We start from the raw sequence: 12,849 nt of genomic DNA on the forward strand, positions 1-12,849 counted from the left end.
TAACTCTATTTGTGACCAGTGTAAATCAACTGCAACCCTACATTTTATCAGGCCTAAATAGCCTCTGTTGGTTGTTTTTTTTTTTAACATCAGTTTAATCAGCCATATTGTTCTAACATTTTAACTCACTTTCCAAAGGGTCTCTGTGAAAACAATAAACTTGGGCATTGTTGTATGTCAGTCTGAGGAGAAAGAGGTATTTAAAAAAATTCAAATCAGAAGACAACATATAGCCCTGGACTTGTCTCTATGGTGCCATTTAAACAACTGGGCTAAAAAGTGTGCCTTCAAGCAATGTGCTTCTCACCTGTATTTAGTCACAGTCTTGATTATACTATTGCATGGGGACTGTACCAATATCCTCTTTGAAAATATGTTTTGTGTCTGTTATTTCATCTCATTTCACAGCACTTTAGTTGTAGAGTGTTGCAAAACTAACCTCCTCAATTTTCTTATTGGTTCTATTCAGTACTCACCACGGTACTATGAACTTCACTGAGTTTCTGCAAAAGTTAGTTCATTCCAGGCTTTCATATTACTGCCTCTGATATGTATTTTTAAAGTATAACTCCCTACACTTGTCAGCCTCTTCTGAACTGCAGCTAAAAAGTCACTAAGAAGAATGTTATCTTCCCTGCTAGTATGTAAAATTATACAGTATTCTTCCTGAATTTATTAGAGAAATATAACCTGCAAGCCTTGCTGTGTAGGTTGAGGGTGTTTTCTGGACTACATAAATCCTGAGTACTCATAATTTGAGTCATGCATCCTTCTGGAGCTCAGTTTCTAACTACATGATGGCACTCCAACAAGCAGCTACGGTGACACCAATTTGAGGACCTCCCTGAAGCGCACCATTCATGGTATCTTTAATGAGACTATGACAATCCGATCTATATGAAAGCTTGCAAAACTTTCCTATATAAAGATCTGACAGTAGATAATGAAAAATCCTCACTCAGTTTCTGGGTGGTTTGTTTGTTATGTTTTGGTTTGGGTTTTTTTTTTTTTTGGTTGGCTGGTTGGGGTTTTTTTATTTTAGCATTTTACACCTTTTCCTTGAATTCATTATTTCAAACACACTCAGCGGCCGAACATGAAATGTTTCAAACTGGCTCCCAGACTGCCCTTTACACTGAGTTTACATATACTCTGATCATAGCAGGTCCTCATTTCACATTTGTTCACATTTTCACATGTGTAACAGTTGTGCAACAGGCCCCTGCTAAAGATCTTTATTTCATGCCATTATTTTATATATTTCCTAAGAAGTGATTATAAAACTTCAGAACACAAGTCTGTGTTCCTTAAGAGACAATGCTTGTTACTCAAAAGTCCTGCCAAGATCACCACATGGTTGAGAACTCCAGGATGACAGTGCAAAAGGCAAAATAACACACTTCTAACTCAAACATAGAAAATAAGGTAAAAAATGAAAGTAAATATTCTATGATCCATCAGAATTTGCTGTAGCAAATTCTAAAATAAATAATAATTAAAAGCTGCAGTCTTCTCCTTCACAAAGCCCGCTATCTTACATATTAAAAATAAATGGCAATACTGTATATTTAAAAGTTTAATTTATTTAAAGTAACAGACAGAGACAAGAAACTAGTCCTTATACAAGGAAATTTCCACAAAACTCCCTGGGAAGTTTTGACCACTTTAAAAATGGTACCTGGGCCAAAGGAGAAAGAAAACCAGTGAATCTTAGAAGATGAATGTGCAAAGGAAGAGAATCTTAATTAGGTATCTAAACTCTTTTCGCTGCATTTATGATTTTATACAGCGCTGTGGGACACAGAATTCAGAAAGGGAGAGAGCCTCTGTGACAGAGCATGAGTGAGTAGAGCACTAGCACAGAAGAAATGGGGGAAATTTCTTAAACACTAACTAAAACAAGTTTCTACAATTTTCCTACAGGCGGAATGCTAAGGAAGGTTGAGTGGTAGAGGGAGCGATCACAGTGACAAATGGATTTTCTTGTTTAGCACTACTTTACATTTTGGTAGCTGATCAGTTAAAGCAGCTGGAACAACAAGAAGCCACAATACATGAATCTGGTCAAAAAACCAGTAAGAGCTGGGTCCTACAGCGCTTACAAGGGACCCTATTAGAAGACCATGTAAAAACATGAGAGATTAGGAAAGAGTCAGTTGGCCTTCAGGGAGAAAAGATATTCAGTTGTTCACTTGTGTAAGATTTGCAGACTGTCATAAGGTTTTAGAAACTGTATCTTCTTACTCTTCTTTGTTCTCTCCTGTTAAGAATGAAATATTGCTGCCACAGGACTTCGTTCCTTCTTTCAATTTAAATGACACAAGACAGAAAAAAGTTTATACAGTTATTCCAGAAGATTCCAATGCAAAAGTTTCTGGAAGTTTCGGTTGGGGTGGTTATTATTCCCTCAGTTAGTAAGAAAATCTGCTTAAACACAATTAAACATAAAATTCCATGAAATAGACTAAAAAAGCCTAGCTACCAGGCACCTGGCTTAGAGAAGAAAGGTGGTAACTCACTGTATGAGTTCAGAAATGGCATAAAATGTTAGAGCACAGCTTAAATAGAGCACAAGAGCTCTCGATCCCTCCCCGACTTCCACTTTACCCTGAGGCCCTCTCTGTTAATAAGAAACAAGTTGAGGAAGGCACCTTTCCTGGTTGGTTCCCTTAGCACCTGTACCAAGAAGTTCTCATCCAGATGGTTTAGGAACCTTCTGGACCCGTTTGTCCCAGCTGTGTGGTATTCCCAGTTGACATCTGGCAAGTTGAAGTCCCCCATAAAGACAAGGGCAGATGACTTAGAGGCATCCCTTAGCTCCTTGAAGAATAACTCATTGGTGTCATCTTCCTGGCTGGGTGGCCTATAGTAGACTCCCACAACAACATCTGCTTTATTTGTCTGTCCCTTAATCCTTATCTAGAGGCTGTCAACTGTGCCATTGCCAACTGCAAGCTCCATGCATTCCAGCTCCTCTGCTACATACAATGCTGCCCCCCCACCTTGCCTGCCCTGCCTATCCCTCCTGAAGAGCTTGTAACCATCCATCATGGCACACCAGTCACAGGAATCATCCCACCAGGTTTCATTTATGCCAGTGATGTCATACCTCTGGGACTGGGCCAAGGCTTCCAGTTCCTCTTGCTTGTTCCTCATGCTGACCGGATTTGTGTAAAAACACTTCAGGTGCAGCCCATTGTGCCCATATGATTCCCCATATGCTTTGAGGGGGACAGACTTTTTAGCAGGGCCTGTTGCAACAGGACAAGGGATAACGGCTTTAAACTAAAACAGAGTAGATTCACACTAGATAGATGGAAGACATGTTTTACAATGAAGGCAGTGAAACACTGGCACAGGTTGCCCAGGGAGGTGGTAGATGCTCTGTCCCTGGAAACATTCCAGGTCAGGTTGGACGGGGCTCTGAGCAACCTGATCTAGTTGAAAATGTCCCTGCTTACTGCAAGGGGGGTTCAGCTACATGGGCTCTAAAGGTCCCTTCCAACCCAAACTATTCTATGATTCTATGATAAATGGTTTATGAACAACAGCAGAGTTCAGAGTGAATTAATGCTATCTATTATTAAAGCTCCAAAAAGAAGTCAGAATACATCAGAACAGCTGCCTAACACTCCTCTTAAGACTTCTCTCTGCAGCACAATGTTAGAAGCTTGGGATATGGAGGTGAATAACCCTTCAGAAGAGTTCACTGTTGGCCTGGTCCTGTTCCCATGAACTTAAATAGTATTAGCACTGAGCTGAGGTCAAGTGCTTTCAAAAATCCAGCTTTAAGGGGTACTTCTGGCACATTTTAAAACAGGCAGCTTCTGCTTTGACATATATCTTGGAGACAAAACACTCTGCTTTATACTTCATGATGGCCCTCCGCTGGTACAAAGCAGAATCTAGAAAATTATTTCCAACACAGTAGCAGTCTACTTATTCTTTGTAAAAGAAAATCCCTGAAGAGGAATTATCAAAGTATATTACATAAACATATACAGCCAGTACATGTTTCTCAACCTGAATAACTGAGAGCTGAAGCGTAAGGTAAATCCCCAGGCAGAATGCCATTACAAGTGACTATGTTGTAGGTGCTTTATTTCTTGAGAGCTGTGCTTGACAAACAAATTAGAAAGCAATCATGGATCCATATATTACAGTACAGTCTGAATGCCTCTTTGGGTCACGTGGGAGCTTAAAGCAACCTTATGCTGCTTTGACCTACATTTTGTTTTAAGGGGCTCCAGGCAGCAATCAGGAAGCAGGAAATTTGGAGGGAATGCAGCACACTTAAAGTAGTCCTTCCTTCAGCATTCCACACAATCAAGACTGACTACTTATGCAATGAATACTTCCCAGTTGAAGTCTTACTTATGTCAAGCAGTCCTGTACCTGTGATGGTATTGCTTCCTTGCCCCTAGAAGGATTTACACTGCAGCTAGCCAGTTCACTACTCACGTTATTTTTTTTAAAAGGATGTTGCAAAATAGACCAAAATATCTGTTTTCTACGTTTGCACATTTATTCTGTCATAATTAGCTCTACTTTCTTTTGTATTTTACTGAAACAAATAAAATTATGGAAAATGAACAAGACTCAGCCAGGCAGGTACAACCATGCTTTTGTCCATTTGAAGTCCACAGTGATCAAGGAGGCAGAGCTAAAGCCTCAGGGTGCAAGGGCAAATGACTAGTATCTAAGCATAAACTCCTGTACTCAGAAGTGGAAGTGAAATTATCCAAAGACTGATATTTGGCTAAAAGGTTTTTTTTTTTTCTTGCATACTGATAGGATGAGGTCCTCAGGACTTAACCTAAAGTTCTTTTGAGATAGGAAATTTCATAAATCCATTATTACAGTTCCCATCAAGATTCTTAACTGACCTTGTCCATTGCTGCTCTGATGTCTCTCTGCCCACCTCACCCGACCCTCATCTGACTGCTCTACTGTTTTGAAGAACATATTGCTTAACCTGGATAGATGACTCTTTCTTGCTCAATTTTGTCATTTGGCTATTGTCCACCTACTGCTCATTAGCTATCTTACAGTTTTTATTTACCCACATTAGTGCTATATACCTCCATGAATACACATTATGTAGCAACTGCACTGCAGCATGTTGGCATACATTTTCCTCTCCGTTTGCTGTTGTCTCCTTTGACAAGAATAGCACTGCTTACCACAGGCCAATATATCAAATAATAAATTATTTTTTCAGGGTTAATTAAAAATGGTTTGGTAAGGTACAAGGTACCAGACAACAAAAATAATACAACCATATTTACTTCTAGATTTACTTGCTTATTCTAAAATTAAGCGCATGCGATACTTGAACTACAAAATGCAGTATATGCTCCCACTTTCTAGTAATAAAATATGTAGCACGCCTATAAAGAAAATTCTATTAAATAATAAGCATGCATTGGAACCAAATGAAAAATACGGAGCTCAATTTGCATTTACCAACTTTTAACATTTCAGAATTTCAGCACAGCAAGTAAAATCAATTTCTTTCCCTTGTTAGAAAGATTTGTATATGCATTATTTTCTGAAAGTCCACACATTTATAGTTAAATTCCCAACGTAAACTGGATAAGTGGTATAATGCTCATAAAGCACAAATGTATCTTCTGCTGTGGGAATCCCAATCATTGTCTTTTCTTGATCAGTGCAACCCAGTAGGAAGTGTTGTCAAATGCACACAATCATATCACAGCTAGATGTTGATATGCATCAAATATAATGCCTCCTTAATTTTTACTACCTCCATAAAATGTTGCAGACTCCTGTGTTCATTTTAGGACCACCATCCAAAATGATATATACCCCATCCTCTTGCATGGAAGGAGAAAGCCACGTTTATGATTTCATTCATTAGCAAATGTGGAAATTGCATTCAGTTTTCACCACCAGCACAATAGTGTTTTCCTTGACTTCCAGGTCAGTACCTGTATACCAATATTTGCTTCTGAATTCAAGTTGTCTCAAAAAGTTTTTTTTCTAAAATTCTGTTAATTCCAGGCTTATCTGGAGAGGTTAAACACTAGCAAAGGAGTGGTCGCTAGCATATAAGCATAGTGCATAATACTTGCTTTGAAATAACTTTTGGCAGCGCTATATAGGCCTCACTACACTGACAATCAGTAGAATAAATAAATAGTCCTTGGAGCTATACCAAGGCTGAAAGAGTACCTACACTACATAAGTAGCATATTTTTGAGGTAACTAGAGCATGCATACTCACTTGTATGTACACGCATGCACACATTTTTCCCTAATATCACTCCCTTTTTGCCATAACAGTCCTTGATTCTAACTGCTCTCACAGGCTTTAGCTACTTTATAGTCATCGCCACTAATAAATTTCTACAGGTCTATTACACATTGGGATACTGAATGACAGAATACAAAAATTTATGAATCGAGAAGGCTCTATACCTTGCCCTCTATTCAGACCTAAGCCAGCTCTCCATAGCTGAGCAATAGCTTCTTCTCTTATTGCCAGCAGAATGGCCACAGTGACCTAGAGCTCCCAGGCTTCTTTTGAGAATGACAGAACTACCTGTTTGGTCTTCCACAAATACTGAGGATATGAGCCAGCAAGAGCAATCCTCAGAACAGAAAACTATGTTGGTATAAGCAACAACAAAATTTACCTTAATTTCCCTCCATTTTCTGTTTAAAGAATATGAACTTGTTTTGCCAAGTTTCAACTCCTCCAGTTTATTAGGATATTGATAGGCATGTAAGTTGGATCACTAGAGCTATTTATAAAAAGACATGAACAGGAAGAAAGGGAAACACTGAATAATATTCTCCCTCTCCAAGTGTACAAAATGTACAGCCTGTCCTCAAACAGTGCTCATAAGGACTCCGCTGACCTTTCTGAGCTTACATGGCATTTTTACATAATTCACGAATTTTAGTAATATCACATGACTTTACCCATAGGCCAGCAAAGTAACCTCTGTTAAAAAAAAATCATCTCAGTATTCAACTGCATTATCAGAGGAATCTCAAAATTACCATAAGCAAGCCAGTTATTGCAACAAGTCAATATCCCACCCCACAAGAATGGTAGAAATTTTCACTCACTAAGCATTCCTGCTATTTCTGTGAAACTAGTTTTGAGCCAGCTCAGCGATCTACACCCCTTTGATCATAACAAAGCATATACTCCATTACTATTCCAGCAGCATAAGTTACAAGAAATTAGGAACTTGTTGAATTGGACTGTGGCTATAACGCATGGTTTTGCTATTAAGACTAGGCATGCCCCTTTAAATTGGCTAGAAAGAGGATACAGGTAACAGGGTTGGTTATACTGCTTAAGTTTCTCACAGGCACTGTAGAAATTTTCAGCTGATCGCTCAATCCCCACTTTCTTGTCTCGAACAGAAGAAAAAAAACATCCTTATCCTGGCTATAATATTGAGAAGCTCAAACAGCAGATTCAGATAAATCGGATTTCATTTCAACATTCAAATAAACTTATCTGTGCTTAACATAAATAAGGCTCTCTGCTTGCTAGTGACTGGCAAAGAATACAGCTACTCTTTTTACAAAGAAAAAAACCCCAACCCAACAAGAAGAAGAAATCAAGACTGAACATTAGAGAAAGTATTAAGTTTTCTCCAATCCTTTAGAATGAACCTGAAAGACAAAAATAGAAGACTCTGCCTGCAGCCCAGAAGGCCAACCATATCCTGGGTTGCATCAAAAGAAGCATGGCCAGCATGCCAAGGGAGGGGATTCTGCCCCTCTACTCTGCTCTGGTGAGACCCCACCTGCAGTACTGTGTTCAGCTCTGGGGCCCCCAACAAAAGAAGGACATGGACCTGTTGGAGCAAGTCCAGAGGAGGGCCATGAAGATGACCAGAAGGCTGGATCACCTATCTTATGAAGACAGGCTGAGAGAGTTGTGGTTGTTCAGCCTGGAGAAGAGAAGGCTCCAGGAGACCTTATTGAAGCCTTCCAGTACCTGAAGAAGGCCTACAAGAAAGTTGGAGAGGGACTTTTTACCAGGGCATGTAGCAATAGGACAAGGGGTGATGACTTTAGGCTGAAACAGGGCAGATTTATATTAAATATAAGGAGGAAATTCTTCGGTGTGAGGGTGGTGAGGCACTGGCACAGGTTGCCCAGAGAAGCTGTGGATGCCCCATCCCTGGCACTGTTCAAGGCCAGGTGGGATGGGGCTTTGAGCAGCCTGGTGTAGTGGAAGGTGTCACCGCCCACTGCAGGGGGTTGGACTAGATGATCTATTAGGTCCCTTCCAACACATACCATGGGACTATAAGACAAGCCTGTTAGCAAGTAATTTTGACCTCAGAATGACTTTTCTACACTGAGACAATAAACACATTTGCAAATTTTTATTCAGATTCTCATATCCAGAAAACCGCTGCGTCACCAGCAGTGGCTCTGATCAACTGCCCTGACTTTTTTGTCTGATCAACTGTTCTGACTTTTTTGGGTCATGGGTCATCATTTGACATGGGAGAAAGGTCAGAAAGCTATCTTTCGATTCACTACTAAAATAGTATTTTTTGCATGTAACAGGCATGTGTTAGGAATATCACTGCAAAGCACAGAAACCAGGTCCCCCATGCAACTAAGGGATGCTATATAAACACAAAGGAAGAAAAAAAAAAAAAAATCCCCACCCACACAAAACTTCCTTACTTCAAGGCACTTAAAGTCCTAAAGACTTCATGCATTCATCAAGGCTTAATCCCTAACAGTGATTGTAGCATAGCTAAACCAACAGGCCTTTCTGCTGGAGACACCACATACATAAGAGCTTTTCTGTGGTTTAGCTAGCAGAAGGTCATAAATTCCCAGCTACCATAAGCTAAGCCAGAAAAGGCACTAGTCAGCACGGCTGCATCTCAAACTAGGAATCTGCTGATGGCATGCAGTCTGTTCACTATTCCTCAGTGATGTTACTATGGGAACTTTTGTAGTGGGAGTTCCTTATATCTGATCAAAGTTTCAGAAAGACAGAAGTAGGAACAAAGGAAAGAAACTGAGGAGAATAACAGGAAACTGTATCAGCACAGTGTCCCATTTACTGTCGTACTGGAGAATCCCAATGGAGATGAGACGCTGCTTATAGGCAGTAACCAGACAACATTAGCATCACATCACTGATTTATGACACACTTCATGTTCTTAACTATTTAACTACTAACTATTGAACATTTTTTTAACATTTTCTTTCTTTAAAAACAAAAAGTGCTGAAAGACAAACTTCTGCTTGTCAAAATGTTTGCATCTACTTCTGAAATGCAACTTAAGTATATAGCTTGGTACAGCTCTAAATTCACCAAGTTAGAAATTAAACAACAAAAAAGTATACATTTGGCACAACAGCCTACTGCCCTACTCCCGATAAACAAGAACTTATGGCTTGCTACCAGAGAGAGAGCAAATAGCATAGAAATAGCAACAGTGGGACAGATCTGCTGACCCCACAAACAGAGCCAGAAAACTGAATGGAGAAATTTGTGTAATGCTTAATATGTATACTGACTGCTCCTGCTTTCACGTACACCCCAAAGACTGCGTAGGTTGTAGCACAGGCACCAAGTTTTCACACCATTTTTTAATACAACGGTAGCTAGGAAAACTTACTCCTTCATGGAGTCTTCCTTGCCTGAAGCATAGCAATATCAGTGGAATCACCATTTGTCTCGGGGAACGCAAATGGTACTGGGAGGAACGTACTGAGCAACGGAACATGCTTAGCGTATGAGAAGTTGTAGTCAATATTAAATTCTGTTTTATTTTCCCATTATTAATGCTGGCAAAGAACAGTGCTCAGCCTTTCTTCCTCCCCAGTGTATTTCTGTTTCAATATACACACCAGTATTAATTTCCCCTGCGGAGTTCCTGTCATATCTGATGAGTAAACACACGCTATGTGACATGTCTTTTTATGCCCTTGATTTTTACATTATCTCTAATTAATTTGGATCACTAAAAATAAATTTTTAAAGTTATCACAATTAAAAAGTCATATGCTGTAAGCCTGCACAAAGTTAATATCATGCACAAACCCACATACCATGTATCGTTCGTGTTCCCTGTCACAAAAGCTGTCCAATTTTTCCTTTCAAATTTTCATTTACAAAATCCCTCTAAAACTAAATAATGAAGCTTCACAAGATATCATTACAGTATTAGAAAGAATGCAAACACAGCCCAGCTATTTAACTCTATGCAGAACATTTATGGTGTAAGTTGGTTCTGCAGACATGCATCCTGAAAATGTCATCTTAAGACATTTATGTTTTAAACCAGTCAAGCACATTGACAGTACTTGGTAACTGCAATTCCACATAAGAGCCCTCTAAATTATAATCCACAGTACTTTTAAACTCAGAAGATGAACCACAGTCTCAAATTGATTTCAGATATTTTCTTCTCATAATTTCAGTTTCACATCAGATCTTGACTGAATTTCCTCCCCATTTCTGTAGGCCATCACAACAATCAACGTTTTATAAGGAAGCTATTAAAGCACCAAAGAGCACAGTACCTTTCAAAACAAAGAATACATAGACTTGACCAATGAATCCAGGATTGGTCTATATTTGCAAATAACGTGGCCTAGCAGGAGAAGATTTACAAAGTGAAAACAGTGGTGCACAGAACTTTACATCCATGTTACCTCCATTTGACAGCAATTTTACTTCAGGTTAGCCCTTCACTCATCCCACAGTCTCAGGTTTGTTTGAGGTTGAAGCACCTTAGGTGTACTTCTGGAATGCATCCTTAAGTTCAGCCTAATTCAAAATGAAGTCAGTTTGTATCTCTACAATCATGTTGTGAACCAAAGCACAGTTAAGTGGCGATGATCAAATTTGCTTCAAAAGCACACTCCAGATTCAAAGTACAAGGTCCTGCACATGGGGAGGAACAACCCCATGCATGAGTACAGGTTGGAGGCTGACCTACTAGAAAGCTGCTCTGCTGGGAAGGACCTGGGAGTACTGGTGGGCAACAAGCTGACCATGAGCCAACAATGTGCCCTTGTGCCCAAGAAGGCCAACAATACCCTGGGCTGCATCAAAAGGAGTGTGGCCTGCAGATCAAGAGAGGTTATCCTCCCCCTCTATTATGCCCTAGTGAGACCACATTTGGAGTACTGTGTCCAGTTTTGGGCCCCCCAGTTTAAGAAGGACAGGGAACTGCTCAAGCTAGTCCAGCAGAGAGCTACCAAGATGATCAGAGGACTGGAGCATTTCCCTTATGAAGAAAGGCTGAGACACTTGGGTTTCTTCAGCCTGGAGAAGACTGCAGGGGGATTTCATCAATACCTATAAATATCTAAAAGGTGGGTGTCAGGATGATGGGACTAGGCTCTTTTCAATAGCGCCCAATGACAGGACAAGGGGTGATGGGCACAAGCTGGAACACAGGAACTTCCACCTCAATATGAGAAAAAACTCCTTTCGTGTGCAGGTGCCAGAGTAGTGGCACAGGCTGCCCAGGGAGCCTGTGGAGTCTCCTTCCCTGGAGACATCCAAAACCTGCCTGGACATGGTCCTGTGCCCCCTGCTCTGGGTGTACCTGCTCAAGCAGGGGGGTTGGACAACATGATCTCCAGAGGTCCCTTCTAACCCCTACCATTCTGTGATTTACATAGAAATGATTAGGTGATTATGCATACTTATCATGTAGCGCAGAGATAACACTTGTGTTCCAGACATATATTGTAAAGATGGTGTGTATTAAACGAAGACACTTATTAAGCACTTAATATAGCCATAAAACAAGTGGGAAAATGGTGAGCAGACTATAAACATCAACCCAGTCTTTTAACATGGTAGTTCCTTACACATCTTTTCTCGGAGTTTGATACCATCCCTCACATGTTCTTTAGTGAAGTCACAGGAACTGCTACTACTTCTTCCAAACTGGAGGATGAATCCAACACATCTATCCTTTCAGAAAGCATACTCGGTAGGAACTGCATTCCTGGCCATCAGCAGGTTTGGGAGAAAAATTAAACAGAATAGCCTTCTTTCTTGCCCTACTCTCTATTAAAAGTGCCAGGGCTTTATGATGTTGTAGTCTGCATAGTTTTGCTGTCAATCTTGCTCCCTATGATATTGCAGTAGGTGCAATATCATAGCCTCAGAAATCAGAAAAATCTTGTTTTGAATAAACAACAGATTTGTTTTTCAAGAAAGAGGAACCTTTAACAGTGTAAAGACCATGCCTAACAACGCTTTCAAAAAGAGTTGAGAAACAGGGACTGAAGGAAGTATGCATCAAATGCTTCCTATTTGCTGGGGTAAGTAAATGAAGTTTGCAAAATCACAAGCCTAGTAGCTTCTCCTCAGCTCTCCTCCAGGATGCTGAGATCTGAGTAGCTGGTCAGACTAACTGCCAATTTAGTTCAATAACCATCCCATACAACTGTCCAAACAGAAATGTTTGTCAAAGTTTCATTGGCTGACCTACCTTCTCAGAATCACTTACCTGTATAAAGTTCTCTTCAGTACACTCTGTATTTACGTCACTGAGAAAGCATAAGGCATCAAGCACAATGGAATTCTTGGTATGAGAACTGCTAAACCTGGTATAGATGTCACCTGTCTTTCCATCCAGACAGAGCAGGCCTGAAAGAAGAGGGGAAAAAAAAGTGGTGTTTAAAATTATAATCCAAAAACCAGAGGGGTCATATGCACTGCAGAGTATCTCCGCAACCTTAAACACAGGAATCCTTCGACCCTCAGCTCTGCAGCTCTCGCTTCCCCTTTTGTATGAGAGAGAAGAAATGAACCATTAATTCTGGAGTCTCCTCTCTGTTCTTGTTCAATAACCAAGGACCAT

General features: G+C 40.1%; 1 long non-coding RNA gene across 1 annotated transcript in view; it reads right to left on the reverse strand.

The window, feature by feature from the left end:
• Positions 1 to 12,631, reverse strand: part of LOC142064617 (uncharacterized) — a 55,800-nt gene extending 43,169 nt beyond the window's left edge. The window contains exon 1 of the long non-coding RNA XR_012663168.1: positions 12,496 to 12,631. This is a non-coding gene — a long non-coding RNA (uncharacterized LOC142064617). The remainder of the gene's footprint in view (positions 1 to 12,495) is intronic.
• Positions 12,632 to 12,849: the final 218 nt, after the last annotated feature.

This window comes from Phalacrocorax aristotelis, chromosome 14 (genome assembly GCF_949628215.1).
Source record: "Phalacrocorax aristotelis chromosome 14, bGulAri2.1, whole genome shotgun sequence".
Taxonomy (NCBI): Eukaryota; Metazoa; Chordata; class Aves; order Suliformes; family Phalacrocoracidae; genus Phalacrocorax; species Phalacrocorax aristotelis.